This window comes from Lepidochelys kempii, chromosome 1 (genome assembly GCF_965140285.1).
Source record: "Lepidochelys kempii isolate rLepKem1 chromosome 1, rLepKem1.hap1, whole genome shotgun sequence".
Taxonomy (NCBI): Eukaryota; Metazoa; Chordata; order Testudines; family Cheloniidae; genus Lepidochelys; species Lepidochelys kempii.
Window position 1 is genome coordinate 194,927,868 of NC_136380.1, and position 16,279 is coordinate 194,944,146.

Consider the following 16,279-nt stretch of genomic DNA (forward strand, 5'->3'; position numbering starts at 1 on the left):
CTATTGGTCGGATGGCCACATCTCCCCTGATTTATTTCCTGACACTACCTCGCACAGAGTAAAAGTTACCAAGAGCTTTGGGTTGAAAGAACCCCAGGTAACAGCTGCACAGAGATGGACAAAGAGAGTGGCTTTCATATCTGGATTTGGGGTTCAGATTAGGATTCTTTGGGGTCAAAGTCTCATATATTTGCTCTTTACATGCTATCACAGCTAAAAACAGTGGAAGCCCCACAATTTCAGGTGATCTTATTAGATTTGTATCAGCAGGAGCCAAGTTTTAACCAGTTTACAAAACATGCCTAGCTTTGGATCTGACTCCAATCCAAACCTAACAGGTTGATTTAAAAGGTTTAGATCCTGGGATCTAAATTTGATCCTCTCTCCCCTCACTTTACACACACTAAAATAGAGTGTTCAAATTAGATAATTAGGCACCAAAGAGAATTCCTTTTCCTATCATGAAATTAAGCATTCAGACTTCCATTCTAGATAGAAGGTGTTTTGGTATTTCTGATTTTAAGGATCAGATTCTGATTTTGCACTGGGGTGCAAAAGTGTGGCTCTGTTGATTTTTTTATGGTGGATAAAGTGAAATGAAAAGCAGATAGATCTGCCCTGGCAGTGAACCATTGGATACAATACTTTGCTTCACTGAGGATCCAGATTATTTTCAGGTAGTTTGGCATATATGTAATTTATGTGCTACGTTCTGTGCCAGGTACTGAGAAGCTGTTTCTCCAGTAAGGATTGTTCTTTGAACTATTCACCTTTGCATGCTCTATTTCAATCCTAAACTCTTCTCATATTCCTTTTAAGGTTAACTTAGTCAAGTGAATTCAATATGCTTTTTTATACTTGGAGACTCTTTCCAGTTGGGGTCAGAATGAAAACAGAATGAGGGCTCTTAGGTCAGTACTTCCTTGGTGATGGCATGCAACAGAGACTGTCTCAGCTATGATACATTTACTGTCATTGGTCAGAAGACGATATAGGCACACAGAGAGTCACTGAAAAGGGCAAATGTCATCAAGTGCATTTTTTGGCCCAAATGTTCACACCATCTTTTCAGACCTCACTTATTAAATGGACTTCGAGACACAGCAGCTCCCTTCGGAGCCTTTTGGTAAAGAATAGCTTAATTCACATACAAGTCATTTGATTGGAGGAGATGAATCATAAGTCCCCGTATATACAATCTAGAACTTTCCAGGAATACGGCTATTCAAGAAATAGATATGGGAGCTGAGAATACTCATTAACCCCCAGGAGGTACTCAGCCCCTGCAGTTTCTATCTTAGGACCATATAAGTAAATACCTATCACCATACTGAGCACGGCACAATAGTTTTAGTGTATTTATCCTCACAACACTCCTATGAGGTAGTGAAATGCTATTAGCTTCATTGTACAAATGGGTAACTGAGACACAGAGAGTCTAAGTGAATTCATCCCGGTCATACAGGAAGTCTGTAGCAACGCAGGGAAGAAAATTCTGGATTCCTAAGTCCCTGGCTAGTGCCCTAATCACTGGGCATTCCTCTTCCAACAATATACTTTTCAGGCCCTTAGTGGGCAGAGTAAGTTAGTGGGGGTGTATAATAAATGCAGTTTATTACATGGTTTCATAATTTACCTCATGGATATCACCACCACCACCACATCTATTTGGACATAGCTAAAAACAGCTTCCCTCCACCTTTGATGATTTCCTAAACTATCTGAACTTCATCATTCTGTTTAATTATTAGACCTGGTTTAGAGGTTGTTTTCTGGAAACGTGCTATAGAGCTGAACCAAGTAGATTTATCAAAAAGAATAAATCTTGGCAAAAATACTGCACAGCAGTTCTATTAACCTGCTTCAGGGAAACCTAATTTAATTGCTGAAATGCAATCACTTCCACTAAGGGGATAAGGTTTGATACTAACCTCATTATCTGTCGGTAAATGTGTCTTTACCTGATGTTCCTTTTAGGCAACTAAATAAAATTTATAGCCAACCATATAAATAGCAAAATATTCATCATAGTATAACTTGTAAAACAGCTAGTCCAAGACCAATAACTAATTTTATAACAGACTGGGGAGAATAGGCTCCTCTTTTTAAAGTTTGGAACGTTGCTGTTTTTGTTTGTTTTATGATTCCCCTGCCACAATGCTGAACTTAATTACTCTGTGGTCACCATCTTGCCAACCAGCTTCTGTGCACTACTTACTGTAGGATTAAATGGAGAACACCACCTCATCCTAGTTCCATTAAAATTAGCTGTCCCAAAAATAAATCTTTGAATGTGTTGAAAAAATTGCTTTTCTAAACATTGTCCTATGGTAACATTTGACCAGTTTTATATATGTGTAGATGAAAACACCAACTATTTTTGTTTTCATTTACACTACTGCCATGTTACACCATTCTAGATGTATAAGGGAACTTTAAAGTGGGTACAAATATAGTTTACTTCCATTTTAAGGCCATCTGTGCTGCCTGAGTAGTGTCAAGTGATTGATATAAACAAGAACAGGATCAGTTGACTCATCTCCCCCAACTTTGTGCACTCAACGTCACTTTCCTGATCAGATGGTCTGTAGTAAAACCCTGCCAGTGCATTTGTATTTTTAGGTCTTGGGATTTGTAAACGATAAGCCCTACTTTATGGTCCTTTCCACTCAAATTGTATTCATTTGATCAGACTGTCTTCTGAGCTTGGTCAAGTTTCCTACTCGGTCTAAGCAGAGTGTTTGTAGTGGTCATGTTATTGTTTCCCAGTTTATTGATAATACCTTGAAAATGAGAATATCAGTCACTTCTAGCCCTTTATTCATTGTCACACAGAAGTGCCAAAATTTTGCAGCTAAGTGACCAATCTTTTGAGGTAGTGGGATACATATTGTGAAGAGTTGAACATGGGAATACGACAGGGTTCTCATTAGGGGCTCTAGACACTTCTGATATAGAAATAATGAATAACAAATAGAAATTATTTGACAGGAATTAAACTCCATAATAGACATGAGAGTTGCTCTGATGGTCTCTAACTTCCACAGGGATACTCCTACTGTAGTGAACGTAACTATTGTTAGCATCTTAATTTGTATGGATTTTTTTTTTAAACCTAGAGAAATTTACATATGTAACTTTGAGGTAAAAAAAATCCACAAACTATTGGGACTGAAGTTTCTGAGTTTTGTTAAAGCAAAAACTTAATATAAAATAATCTTGTGCAGAGGCAAAATTTAGCAAGACTAATTACTTTATAACTGTACCCTCTAAGATAGATTTGTAAGCTTACAAATCTTCAGATATGAGGAGAGCCAGACCTCAGTAAATGAGAAAAGGTGATAAAGCATGTACATTTTAACTAATTGTAGGTGTAATGTCTAAAACTCTTGTGAAACAAGTTTCTGTTATGCTAGGTATTAATAGAAATTAACATGGTCTCTTTTCTGAAAAGCTGAATAGATTGGCCGTGACATTAGTGTAGAAAACTCCAGAGATGCTTAGTGGATAATGATGAATATTGAATTTATTTCCATGGTATTAAACTGAATTGAAACATTTGATTCATTCTAGCTGTATTACTAGTCTGTTCTTGCAGCCCTGGCAGACACAGCCTATCAACATATACTTTGTATCCAAGTTCAACAATTCTCATTATGACACACAGTAATAGCCATTAAAGAATCAGTGTTTGCAATTGTGACAGTCTGTATTCCTATGTTCACACTTTTTATAAAACTGTAATGGATTTTGTAAAAAGGTACACCTTCTGAGGTATCATTTGATAACTCATAATATGCTGATTGTTATTGTTCTGGTAAAATACGTGTGGCAGCATTGTATGTAAAGTTATAGGATTCTATTGTATAACATTATTGAGATGTATTCCAAGTTTAGAAAAACAGGCGCAAACCAGTTCCTTGAAAACAAAAGGCAAACAGACACTTTCACCAGGTATCAGTAAAATCAAATGGCCCAACACCAGGTTAAGTGGCCATTCTTTGGCAGGAAAAAGGGTGTGAGCGAGAAATTTAAATCTTAGCTAAGAAGCAGCTGGAAGTTCTCATCTCTCCAGACTTTTTGTCTTCTGAACCTCATCTTGAGACAATTCTCAAAAAAAAGGAAAATGATAAAAATGAGGAACAGAGGCCCCATATCATCTCTCCCTTCATCTCTACTCATGGCATCAACACCACCTGAAGGACGAGAAAATTAACACTGAACTGGGAAGAGGAGTCCTGGCTGAAAGGATTCCAGTCAGTAAGATTGCTAAAGCATGTGGTGAGAGAAAGCTTTACTTTCGATTCATTTAGCTTGTTAAGTATTAGTTTGCTTTTTTTTTTTAAACTTGTAACCAATTATGACTTTTATGCCTCATTACTTGTAGTCACTTAAAATCCATCTGTCTGTAGTTAATAAACTTGTTTTATCTAAACCACTGTGTACTTGTATTGAAGTCTTTGGGAAACTTCCATTTGAGATAACGAGATTTATGTATATCATTTTGATTAATGAAATAATGAACTTTATATGAGCTTGTCTTGTCCAGGAGGATACTGGGCAGTAAAAGAGGCACATTTCTGAGGGAAAGCCTGGGATTGGGAATTTGCTGGTGTTGCTCTAATGTAATTCATGAGTGGCTGGCTGGCTAGCAGGATACAGAACTCATACAGTATAGCTGGGAGTCATTTACATGCTGGAAGCTGTGTGGGGGCAGACCAGGAGTAGTTATCACAGCAAAGCAGTGTAAAAGGCACCCAAAGGTTGGAGAATTGAGGGGATACAACTATTAGTCCAGACTGTACCCTGGGGTAATGTCACAGCAATCTATTGGCACAATGCTATTTTCTAATCTAAGGAAGGCCCATGGTATCTTAGATAACTGTTACTACACAGTACTGACAATTACAACCATGGTAGAGTCTTCTTGGACACAAAATGAAATTTAATTTGCCTCCTGGAGGGCTTCCTTATCGGAATAATCAACATTATTTGAGATGACAACAGATGAGAACAACTCTCTACAGAACTGTTTGTAGCTAAATGCTCTCATTCTAACTATGACGCAAATGCATAAGTGCTCTCTGGAGAAATGGAGAGTTGCGTGCACAGAGCCAGATTGTGGCCAGCATTGTGTCAGCTCTCACAAGCAGCAGAAGGTTAAAGGAGGCCTCCCAACTTGAGTTCCTGTGGCACAGGCTGGCCACAATCCCAATTCTTATACTCCCTTAGTGCACGGTGTCTAGTACCATGCCATAGGGTCATGGAAACAAAGAGCGGGTACAAGGACAAGGCTCTGTCCTTTCCAAAACATCCAATAGACCATAGCTGGCTCATGCACCTTTCAAGAGAGAAAGCAATAGGTAATGCTGCAGGTGGTCTCTTGCATTCCTGGAGATTCTACCTGCCTTAGGTAGACTTCCTTTAGCAGTTGCCACCTGTGAAGAGCCTCCCTTCATCCTATCCCACTGCAAACTGTGGTTTAGCACTGTAACATGGGCCCCAGATCCCCAAAATCCCATTGATTTCAATGGGAAGTAGAAGCCTAAATACTTTTGAGAATCTAGGCCAGAGTCCATAATCCCAAGACCACAATGACCAACAAACTTAACTCCAGCTTTGTTACCAGCATTCTTTCCAGCATATGTCACTCACATTATGGTCATTTTCCTTTGTGCTGCAAGAGTATTTTGAGCATAATTCTTGCCTTTCTTTATCAGGGGTATGGATCAGAAGCTGCAGTCATGTTAAATTGGATCATGACCAGGACTTATTTTGAAGCAGCTTCTGTACATGGATTTTGGACTATACTCTCCAGAAGTGATGCTATGATAGAGTGAAGGGTGTCATTTCCAGGAGGAGGGCAGGCTTAATGCCCTTTGCAAGCAGCCTAGAATCCTTCCACTCCATAAACAGGGAGGGTAGATTAGAAGGCACTACTCTCAGGAATGCTAACTGATTCCACTGGCATCTGATATCAGACGCCCTAAGGGTGCAGCATTTAAAACTTTAGATAAATTTTTGCAAGGGAAAGTGGGGATAGAGTGTAGTGAATAAGGGTACATGAAGGGCTAAGCCAGCATGGTTTGATAATGGTTATGCTGTCACTTTCTAAAATAAACCCTGCCTATATGCTTTAATGTGGACAATAGCTACTAAGCATCAAAGTTCAGGGCAACTGCACCTGTATTTACTCTCTGTGGTCCAGCAAGAGCACCCATTCACAGGCTTCTGACTCCACAGGGGTCACCTCTCTTGGGCAGAGACACGTATCTCTCTCACTCTCTCTCTTCCCCACCCCTGAGCAGGGTATTCCTAGGCTGCACAGCTCCCTGCACATACTATGAATTCCCGAGCACAGTCAGACTGCCCAAGCAGACCTACTCTGCTTTGCGTTCTCTTTGAAGGCTATAAACAGTGCAACTGACACAGTTAAAAATTACCACATAGCTCTTTCCAAGCAAGCACATTTGTTCTTAAAATAAAAGCATTGCAGAGGAAAAAAGCATTAAAAACCACAAAAGAACCTACATGCATGCCAATAAGGATACCAGAGATCACTCTAATGCCAGCAAAGGCTTTAGCCAGTGAGCAGACCTTCAAATCCTACCAAGGGGGTTTTCTGTGGTTACATGTTCATAACCCATGAATTGGAAAGTCACTCTTTTATCCAGTTTGGGCCTCTTATTTTGCCCTCACATAACAAGCAATCAACAGACAATGGGTTTTTTCCTTAGCATGGCTTCAAAAGGATGGGTCCAGAGGTGTGTAATTCACATTCCCCTCCTCCCAAATATTTCCCAGGAAACCCACTCAACTAAAAATTTAATCTTGGCTGGCTCACTGAGTCCTTTTAAGCTCATAACGCTTCCCCAAGGTTTTCTTTAGTCCTGCCTTCTGTTGGATCATATTAAAGAAGTTCTGTATTAAAATCACAAATGAGTTTGATTCCCCAGAGTTTAAATTCCAGGGTATTACTAATTAAGAGGTCTCTTGGTTTTTGGTACTGTTTCTCTCCCTCTATGTGTGAAACTTGCAAGCTGCTAATTGTGTTAGTACATGCTAAGACAGAGTCTATTCTCAAAGCAATTCACAAGAGAGAGAGACTCAAAGCAATACTCTAACAACAGAAACAGCACCCAGAGACTCCCCGCCCTTTTGTTGTATTAACCATTGTGATTAAAATAGAGATAGAGGATGTATGTGGATGGATGCTTGGTGTGGATAATAACTGAATGATCAGGGAGGTGCCAGCCTAAGAATCCAGTGTCCATCGGCTGAAGAAGGCGTCAAGTGGAAATAACCAGAGGACCCCCCCCCCCCCGGAGGGCAGACTGGAATCCACCCAACAGCCTCAAGAATGGGAGAACCAAAGAACAAGATAACATCTTGGAGCTGTCAGGAATGTGCTATCTGCTGATTGATTCAGCAACAGCATGATGAAGCAATTCCCATAGACTGGCATAGGAAGAAATTCCTATAAAAATAGACTCTAAAAAGTGAGAACTTTGGGGTCTGATTCTGCAAACCAACTTCCAGGAGCATCAGATGAGCATCTGACAAGGCCCTGCTCCCTCCTCATGTCCAGGCCACCTGGCCAGTGGCTTGGCATGAGCAACTCTAAGGCTGGTAACTATGATAACAACCTTGCAGAACCTGTGTGTGTGGGTGTGTATGTGTGTGTGTGTGTGTTTGTATGAATGAATGTGTGAATAAATATGAGATTGAATGGAATGTTATAGCTATAACTAACTGCTTACTATGATTCTTTCTGTATTCACAATAAATGTGGTATTTTGCCTTTTTCCCTTTAATAAGATCCTGCTGGTTTTTATTTTATTGGTACAACATTTTGGTGGAGAATTGCGAAAGGGGGAATATTGGTAAAAAACCTCAGTTATTGTAAATATTGGTGTGCACACCGCCAGCTCTAGTAAGATAGGCATTTCTATTAGGTTAACCAGACCTGCTGGCCTCCGAGAAGGTAGCAGGAAAAACAGATTAAACCAGACCTGCTGGCCTCCGAGAAGGTAGCAGGAAAAACAGATTAAACCAGACCTGCTGGCCTCTGAGAAGGTAGCAGGGGACCTGCTGGCCTCCAAGAAGGTAGTAGGGAAAACAGATTAAACCAGACCTGCTGGCCTCCGAGAAGGTAGCAGGGGACCTGCTGGCCTCCGAGAAGGTAGCAGGGAAAACAGATTAAACTAGACCTGCTGGCCTCCGAGAAGGTAGCAGGGAAGAACAGGTTAACCGGACCTGCTGGCCTCCGAGAAGGTAGCAGGGAGAAATAGGTTAACCAGACCTGCTGGCCTCCGAGAAGGTAGCAGGGAAGAACAGGTTAACCGGACCTGCTGGCCTCTGAGAAGGTAGCAGGGAGAAATAGGTTAACCAGACCTGCTGGCCTCCGAGAAGGTAGCAGGGAGAAATAGGTTAACCAGACCTGCTGGCCTCCGAGAAGGTAGCAGGGAAGAACAGGTTAACCGGACCTGCTGGCCTCCGAGAAGGTAGCAGGGAGAAATAGGTTAACCAGACCTGCTGGCCTCCGAGAAGGTAGCAGGGAGAAATAGGTTAACTGGACCTGCTGGCCTCTGGGAAGGTAGCAGGGGACCTGCTGGCCTCCGGGAAGGTAGCAGGGGAAAAACGCATAGATTAAGCTATGATTTCAGAATCTAGGCTGTGTCACTTGGTAAGTAATACCAGCAGTGACAAAGAGATTGAAATATCCATGTTAAGATGTTTAAAAGAAAACAGGGTAAGCCAGTACTAGAGGGAGGAATGGAGTCAGAAGGAACTCCAACCTCACCTTTTGTTAAAGAAATTACACCTTTTAAACAAATCCTTCAAAAATTTGGGCACAGTCCTTGGACTAAACAAGCCCTAGCTGATGTCTGCACTATTTCGGACCTAGAGGATAGATTGGCTCAGTATATCCTCATATACAAACCTTCTAGTGCTGCCAAAAGAGATGCAGCAGCAATTTGGTTGTTGTGGGAGGCATGTAAGGATTCTTCCCTCCGCTTGTCTTCATGTAAAGAGGAAAAGGCACAAATGGAAAAGGGAGCAGACAATTGGAAGGTGCTGGCTACAAATATCCAAAGCCAGCTGAAAATAGTGAAAGAGGCACTCCAGGAATACAAAAAGAGTGAAAAAGTTAACTCTGCAGAGGCTGGAGGGAGGCAGGTAAAGGGGGAGAAGGTCCTATGTACGGCACCCCCAGGCATAATTACAAAGAGAAAAGAGAGTAAAAAAAAAAAAAAGTTAACTCTGCAGAGGCTGGAGGGAATTAAGCAGTTAAACTTTGTATTTCACCCAAACAACTTTTAACCGAAAATGTTAAAAAGGAAAAGTGTTAGAGCATTCTTGGTTTCTTTGCAGCCATTCTGAAAGAAAAATGGGCCCTTTTCCAAAGGAATGTCTGTAAATTAGCCAGGCAAAAATAAACTATCTGATTAAAATCATTTGACTGGACAATTTAGTCAAATTTGCTAAAAGAACATAAGAGGGTTCTATTGGAACTTAACTGCCTCAAATGTATAAAGGGAATGTAAGATGTAAAAAACAGAGCAGTGTGGAAGGGATGTTAAGGAAAAGAAAATGTGTATGTATCTGTCTGTGTGTGTGTAAATATGTAAAGTTCTAAGGACCAGTTAGTTTTGTTTTTGTTTTAAATAATGCCACTAAAAATCCATTTGACTCTTTAATTCAAAGTTGCAAAACTGACAGACCTTTTTGCTAGACACAGGTAATTAGTGTTGTTTGGCTTTGGGATTTGGCATTTAACCCTTAAAAGGTAACTCAATGCTTTACAAAATTTAAAATGTTTTTAAGTTGTGGCTGCAGCAGGGCAATCAAAATCAGGAGAATATAAAAAAAATTTTTTTTTGGATTCTTTTTGTTTGTTTTTTGTTTGTTTGTTTTTGTAACAAAATAGCAGATGAGAGTTGTAGTAAAAAAAAAAATTAAAAAAGACAGTGCCTCTCTGAAGCAACAGCAGGGGTGAGGTGCACAAAACAAAAAGGAGCAATGTTAGAAACACTGAGTCTTAAAATGGCTCTGAGTAATCAGACTGTCACTTTGATAAAGGTACATGAAAACTCTGTAAGCAAAAAAAGAAATAGTGACACCTTATGTAAAAATGGATCTGGATAATGTTATAGAAGTTAAACTATGGAAGGAATGTGCATTTGCCCCAGAACATGTGCAGGGTATATTGTAGAAGGGGCAAAAGAAATGCAAACATACCATGCTACTTAATTAAAATGCTATTAGGGCTCCAAAGGGAGCCACAATAGGTTGGGTTTTCTTTTTCAGATTGCTGTGTGTTTTGGAAGCAGAAGTTAAAAGTAATCAAAACTCTGGTGAAAGTTGATTGTGTCCCTTTTAAGATAGAGTCTCTGAGCTGCTGATGGCTTTAAATCCAAAAGCAGGAAGTTTCTGTGAAAATGCAAATTACCTAAATGATAAAGGAAGGAAAGAACTAGCAGCACAAAGGAGCTGCAGATAAAGGACATACCTGGTCAGCAAACAAATTGTCTAAATAAAAGGCATGGGATAACAAGATAATTTTAATACATTTAATGATAATAAGTATCCCTGTAACAACGTATAGTGTGTATGATTTTTGGAAAAATCCTTTAAGGTCGTATGGTAATGATGCTTCTCAGTTATTACCTGTAAATAAAACTTAAAGCTTAACACAGCAGGAAAAACATTATAAACTTGGTCTGCTGTATAAGAAGAAAAACTCAGGGATTTAATGACTAAACAGTGGGATAATTTCCCCATAACCCTTAAAAGATAAAAGCCTTTGAAACCTGGCCTGCCTATAGAACAAAAACAGGAAAATATGGGGGCAATTTCTCTGTTTTGCCTGCAATCAGCAAGGGTATTTGTAAAAGAAATATTTTAAGCAATAATCTGCCACCCCAAAAGGGGTAGAAACATGTTCTTTTTGTCTTTCAGAAAATCAGGAAAAGCTGCCAGCTGAAAAGCAACCCAATACCATGAATCTACTGTCACAATAGAAATTGTGTTCTGTGTTCTATGTTTTGTCTTGTGTTTTGTGTTGTTGCTCGCACTGTTGTGTGTTTAAAAAAAAAATACTGAAGATCTGCAGGAACTTAAAAATAAATTAAGCTTTCTGTCCCAGCTACAGGACAGCCTGATACAAAAACAAGTACATGCCAATGTAGACTTGGTCCAAATTGGTCTGGGTAACCTAAAAGGCCAATGGAATCTTTAGTAATGGCTTAATACTACCACATGGCTTATCCATAAGAAAAAAAAAAATATTAGAAATAGGAAACTACACAGCCATAGCTATGGGATGCACTGAAATGCAGATACTTGCACTAGCTACTTCGGAACACAAAATGTTCTGGGTCATATTGGGAAATATTAAGGGTTTGATGCATTTGTTAAAAAAGAAAGAGATCATTGTTTGACACTTATCAATATGAATGGATGCAATATGTTTCCACTATTGTAAACCAGACTTGTTAATGGGAGAAATTGTTGTCAAAATTGCACACCAACAGTCCCTGGAGGCAAAGGTATTGAAGGTTAACCCACTCCCCATATTACACATGGGATCCTTTTGGCTACCCTGGACCTTGAGCCAGTGGGCTGGGGAGGGAGGGAAGCTATTGGACACTAGAGGTTGTACCGAATGGACTCCTCAAAAGTGGGTGTGCCTCACCTTGCCTGTTGCCCCAGAACCTTGTAGTAAAGATACATCACTAGGATCATGTATGTGGCATGAATTGGAATCACAAACTCAAATTGCCTCACAGTACTTTCTCTTGAATAGGCTATATAGAAAGTGACACTGACGATTATAAATCTTAGTGTCAAAAGGGGGATTATGTTGGATCATATTAAAGAAGTTCTGTATTAAAATCACAAATGAGTTTGATTCCCCAGAGTTTAAATTCCAGGCTATCACTAATTAAGAGGTCTCTTGGTTTTTGGTACTGTTTCTCTCCCTCTATGTGTGAAACTTGCAAGCTGCTAATTGTGTTAGTACATTCGAAGACAGAGTCTGTTCTCAAAGCAATTCACAGAGAGAGAGACTCAAAGCAATACTCTAACAACAGAAACAGCACCCAGAGACACAGAGTCTATTCTCAAAGCAGTTCACAAGAGAGAGAGACTCAAAGCAATACTCTAACAACAGAAACAACACCCAGAGACTCCCCGCCCTTTTGTTGTATTAACAATTGTGATTAAAATAGAGATAGAGGATGTATGTGGATGGATGCTTGGTGTGGATAATAACTGAATGATCAGGGAGGTGCCAGCCTAAGAATCCAGTGTCCATCGGCTGAAGAAGGCGTCAAGTGGAAATAACCAGAGGACCCCCCCCCCCCCGGAGGGCAGACTGGAATCCACCCAACAGCCTCAAGAATGGGAGAACCAAAGAACAAGATAACATCTTGGAGCTGTCAGGAATGTGCTATCTGCTGATTGATTCAGCAACAGCATGATGAAGCAATTCCCATAGACTGGCATAGGAAGAAATTCCTATAAAAATAGACTCTAAAAAGTGAGAACTTTGGGGTCTGATTCTGCAAACCAACTTCCAGGAGCATCAGATGAGCATCTGACAAGGCCCTGCTCCCTCCTCATGTCCAGGCCACCTGGCCAGTGGCTTGGCATGAGCAACTCTAAGGCTGGTAACTATGATAACAACCTTGCAGAACCTGTGTGTGTGGGTGTGTATGTGTGTTTGTATGAATGAATGTGTGAATAAATATGAGATTGAATGGAATGTTATAGCTATAACTAACTGCTTACTATGATTCTTTCTGTATTCACAATAAATGTGGTATTTTGCCTTTTTCCCTTTAATAAGATCCTGCTGGTTTTTATTTTATTGGTACAACACTTCCTCTTAAAGAAGTTACTTATAATCCCACAAACATTTGCATTTTTAATACAATGAACTCTTAAGGGAGAAATTCCCAAGATACTTACACTTAATTCAATAAGGTTTGTCCAAGGTATTGTAGGAAATTGCTTTATCTGTCACAATGAAATATCTTTTTCCTTTAGCTTTGCAGCCAAAGGAAGGTTCAATCTTTCAGTCTAGGCCTTAAAGTGGCAGGACACTCTCAGAGTTTTCTGTTAACCACTGTAACTTGTTGGTGCTTTGCCTCTAACTTACCTGTGTAAAGGCCATTGCAAAAGCTACCACTGTTTTGATTAGCTGCCACAGGTGTCACCTACCAGCCATAGTCAGAACTAGAGTAAGGCCAACCTCAAGTTCTTTCTATATATTCCATGTAGATTCTTATACTGTGTCCAACAGGGTAATATCTGAATGCCTAAGGCACTTATTTGAACTGCTTTATCCTAGTAATTTATGACTTGAAGCTCTCACGGGGTTTCCTTGGTTAGGGCTAATCTGAAAATACCTTGAAAATAGGCTTTCAGCTATTTTTGCTACTCTGTTTTGGCTAAAACTAAGGAATGAAGTGGTGGGAGGATTTTTTTTTTTAAACAAAACAACAAAATATCTTAGTTTAAGCTTTGAGCAAAAATTATAGTTAATTTTTATTTTGGAGTCTGAATCATTTTGCCTGTCTTTAATCTGAAAATGATCCTGCATAGGATGTAACTTGAAAATAGTGCGATCAATTAAATGCCACTAGGTCTGTGAATTTGAATGTCAGCTAAATTAAATTTCCTGCAATTCAGTTATCTATTTTTAACTGCAAAAAGAGAGAGAGAGAGACTTTTAAAATGACAGTTTACTTACTGGTTACATCCATAATCCCATTCAGAGCAGCTTTATTTAAAAAAAAAAACCAACAGAAAGGTTAGCCACAATGTTCCTTTTCTGTTCAACTTTGCAATACAACTTTGCTCTGAAAAGTGACAATGTAAAAAAAGCCCCCCCCTTAACTTCACACATCTAGTCCATGTGCATATAGGGAATCACACCTTCTGCCTGTAGAGGCACAGTCAGCCTTCACTGTTGTTTAATCCTATTAAACTCCACAGAGCCAGGGCCTCTACCTTTTTGTGCCTTGTCATGAGAATGGTTGATTGTTTCAATCAATTGCATGTGTGCAAATGCAAGCTCACTGATGATGATAAGGTTACACAGACATTTCTGCAAGCCTTGTTGGGCTGCAGAATGTTTATTATTGACACTGATTTTTGAGAAGGAAAATATGCTGCTTGAATTGGTAATCAGTGAAACACATTTTACAGTCACCTTTCAAAGCAAAACCACTCTAATACATATGAGAAAGATATGTTTCATTATCTGTATGAAAAGGTTACCCAAATCCAAACTTTAAATCCCCAGTTTGCAAAGAAAGGCATTAGACAGACATTTGTTTCATCTTAATTCTGTATCAATTGTCTTAACATCCAGGATAGAGTGAAGTCTGATAAGAGACAATCCCTTTCTTTACACTAAAAATGCATGAAAGAGCAATTGGCTTGGTGAGTTCTCAAACAGCCTATCAATTACTATACTTGATATTTTCCTCACAAACTTAATCTCCACACATTATCACTGAACATGATGCTACTATAATTGTGTCCTTTGATACCATATATAGCTGGGTAACTGACAAGACACAATGAGGCTGATCACCAGGCAAGTACTGGTGTTTATTTTCATGGCATTATGCCATGGACTAATTATGGGTCACGTAGAGCTGTGCTGAGCACAGAAATAGGGGGGAGGGGCAAAAGGAGGCTTGATGGCAGCTTTGCAGCTCCTCTAGGGACAGCTAGGGATAGTTTTGACTCCCAGCATAAAGTTAGAGCAGTCTTGAGGCTATCCCTGAGTGCTGCTCTAAATTATACCTGGCTGCCAAAAGCTCCAACGGGCTGTTCCAGCAATTGCCGGAGTAAAGCCTCTTTCCCTCAGCTGTGCCTTCTACACGGAGGGAGGTGAGGTGGGGAAAGGGTGGCAATATAGCTGTTGTACTGTCTCTATACCATCTGGGTATTCAATTGGCCAGATCTTCTGGCTTTACAGCTCCACATTGAATTGGTACAGAAGTGCCACAGCAGACCCAAGAACCAAACCTTGTGCATATAACACAATCTGAAAGTAACATGCTGGTCTCATTGAAATCAAGTCCCATCGATTTTTAATATGAGCAATATTGGATCATTTCATTCTCCACCCCCTATTCCCCAAAGCTACTAGTAAGTAACACAAAATACAACTTGGAAAAAATGTGAGACATGCTGCATTTCGTTAGCGGAGGAGCTGGTGAGCTTATCTGTAGAGCTTCCCATGTGCCAGAGATTTGATGGAGGGGAGGGAGAAGATTACAGTACAGCATTTTGCTTATCATTGTTCCTTTCCTTACCTCCTATTTTACTTGCATTTCTCTTGGATCCCACCCAGCCCTTCTCTTCATCCTATGGCATTAAAGCTGAATTCAGATAACAGATCGATCCGAACCCATATATTCATTGGTCACTGTTTCCTGAGGGTACTAAAGACCTGATTACCCCAGTCCCTTCCTTCAGAGGCTTAGAAGGCAGGTTGAGTTGCCAGAGTACCGAAAGGCATTAGAAATATTTTTGAGTATTCTGAACAATGTCTATTTTGTGGTTATTTGCAAACCTCTTGGACTAGGTTACCACTCAAAGAGCCAACCCCCAAGCCATATTAACATTCAGGAGTCTGCAGCATGACAGTGCTTTGGTTTTTCTCCAGAGGAATACTATCCAAACAAAAGGTTGGCCCTGTGCTCCAGTACTGCCTTTCGAATTGCCCCCAGATATCTCCCTATTTGCCTCGGAAAGAACACAGTTGAGAAATGGTAGCACTTTTTCTTCTTTTGATAACTCTGACTTACTGTGTGATGGTACAAAGTGCTGAAGCCTGTGTTATATGCACTAGTGATCTCATCTGGTAGTGAATGCTTGTTTCCCCCCTGTAATATATGATAATAAAAAAGCTGAAAATTGGATGAACTCCTGTTGATACAAACTTAAAAAGTAAAGATTCCCCCCCCACACACACCCTTTTTTTTTTTTTGTTATAGCTTTTTGCCCTTTTTCTAAATGGACTCTAAACACAAGCAGGAACTGCTTTTAACTACTGCAGATCAAAGGCACCAGCCTTATTTCCTGCAGGTTTTACCCACGCTGATCCTGAACAAAGCTGAAAAAACTCTGCTGTAGCTCTTGTGCTGCTATCATTTATTAATAGTCCATTGAAACCTGGTTCATTCAGCAGGCCAGTCGCTATGTTCTACCCAGACATACGTGTAAGTAACATACAATAGCAGTGGTTACTGTA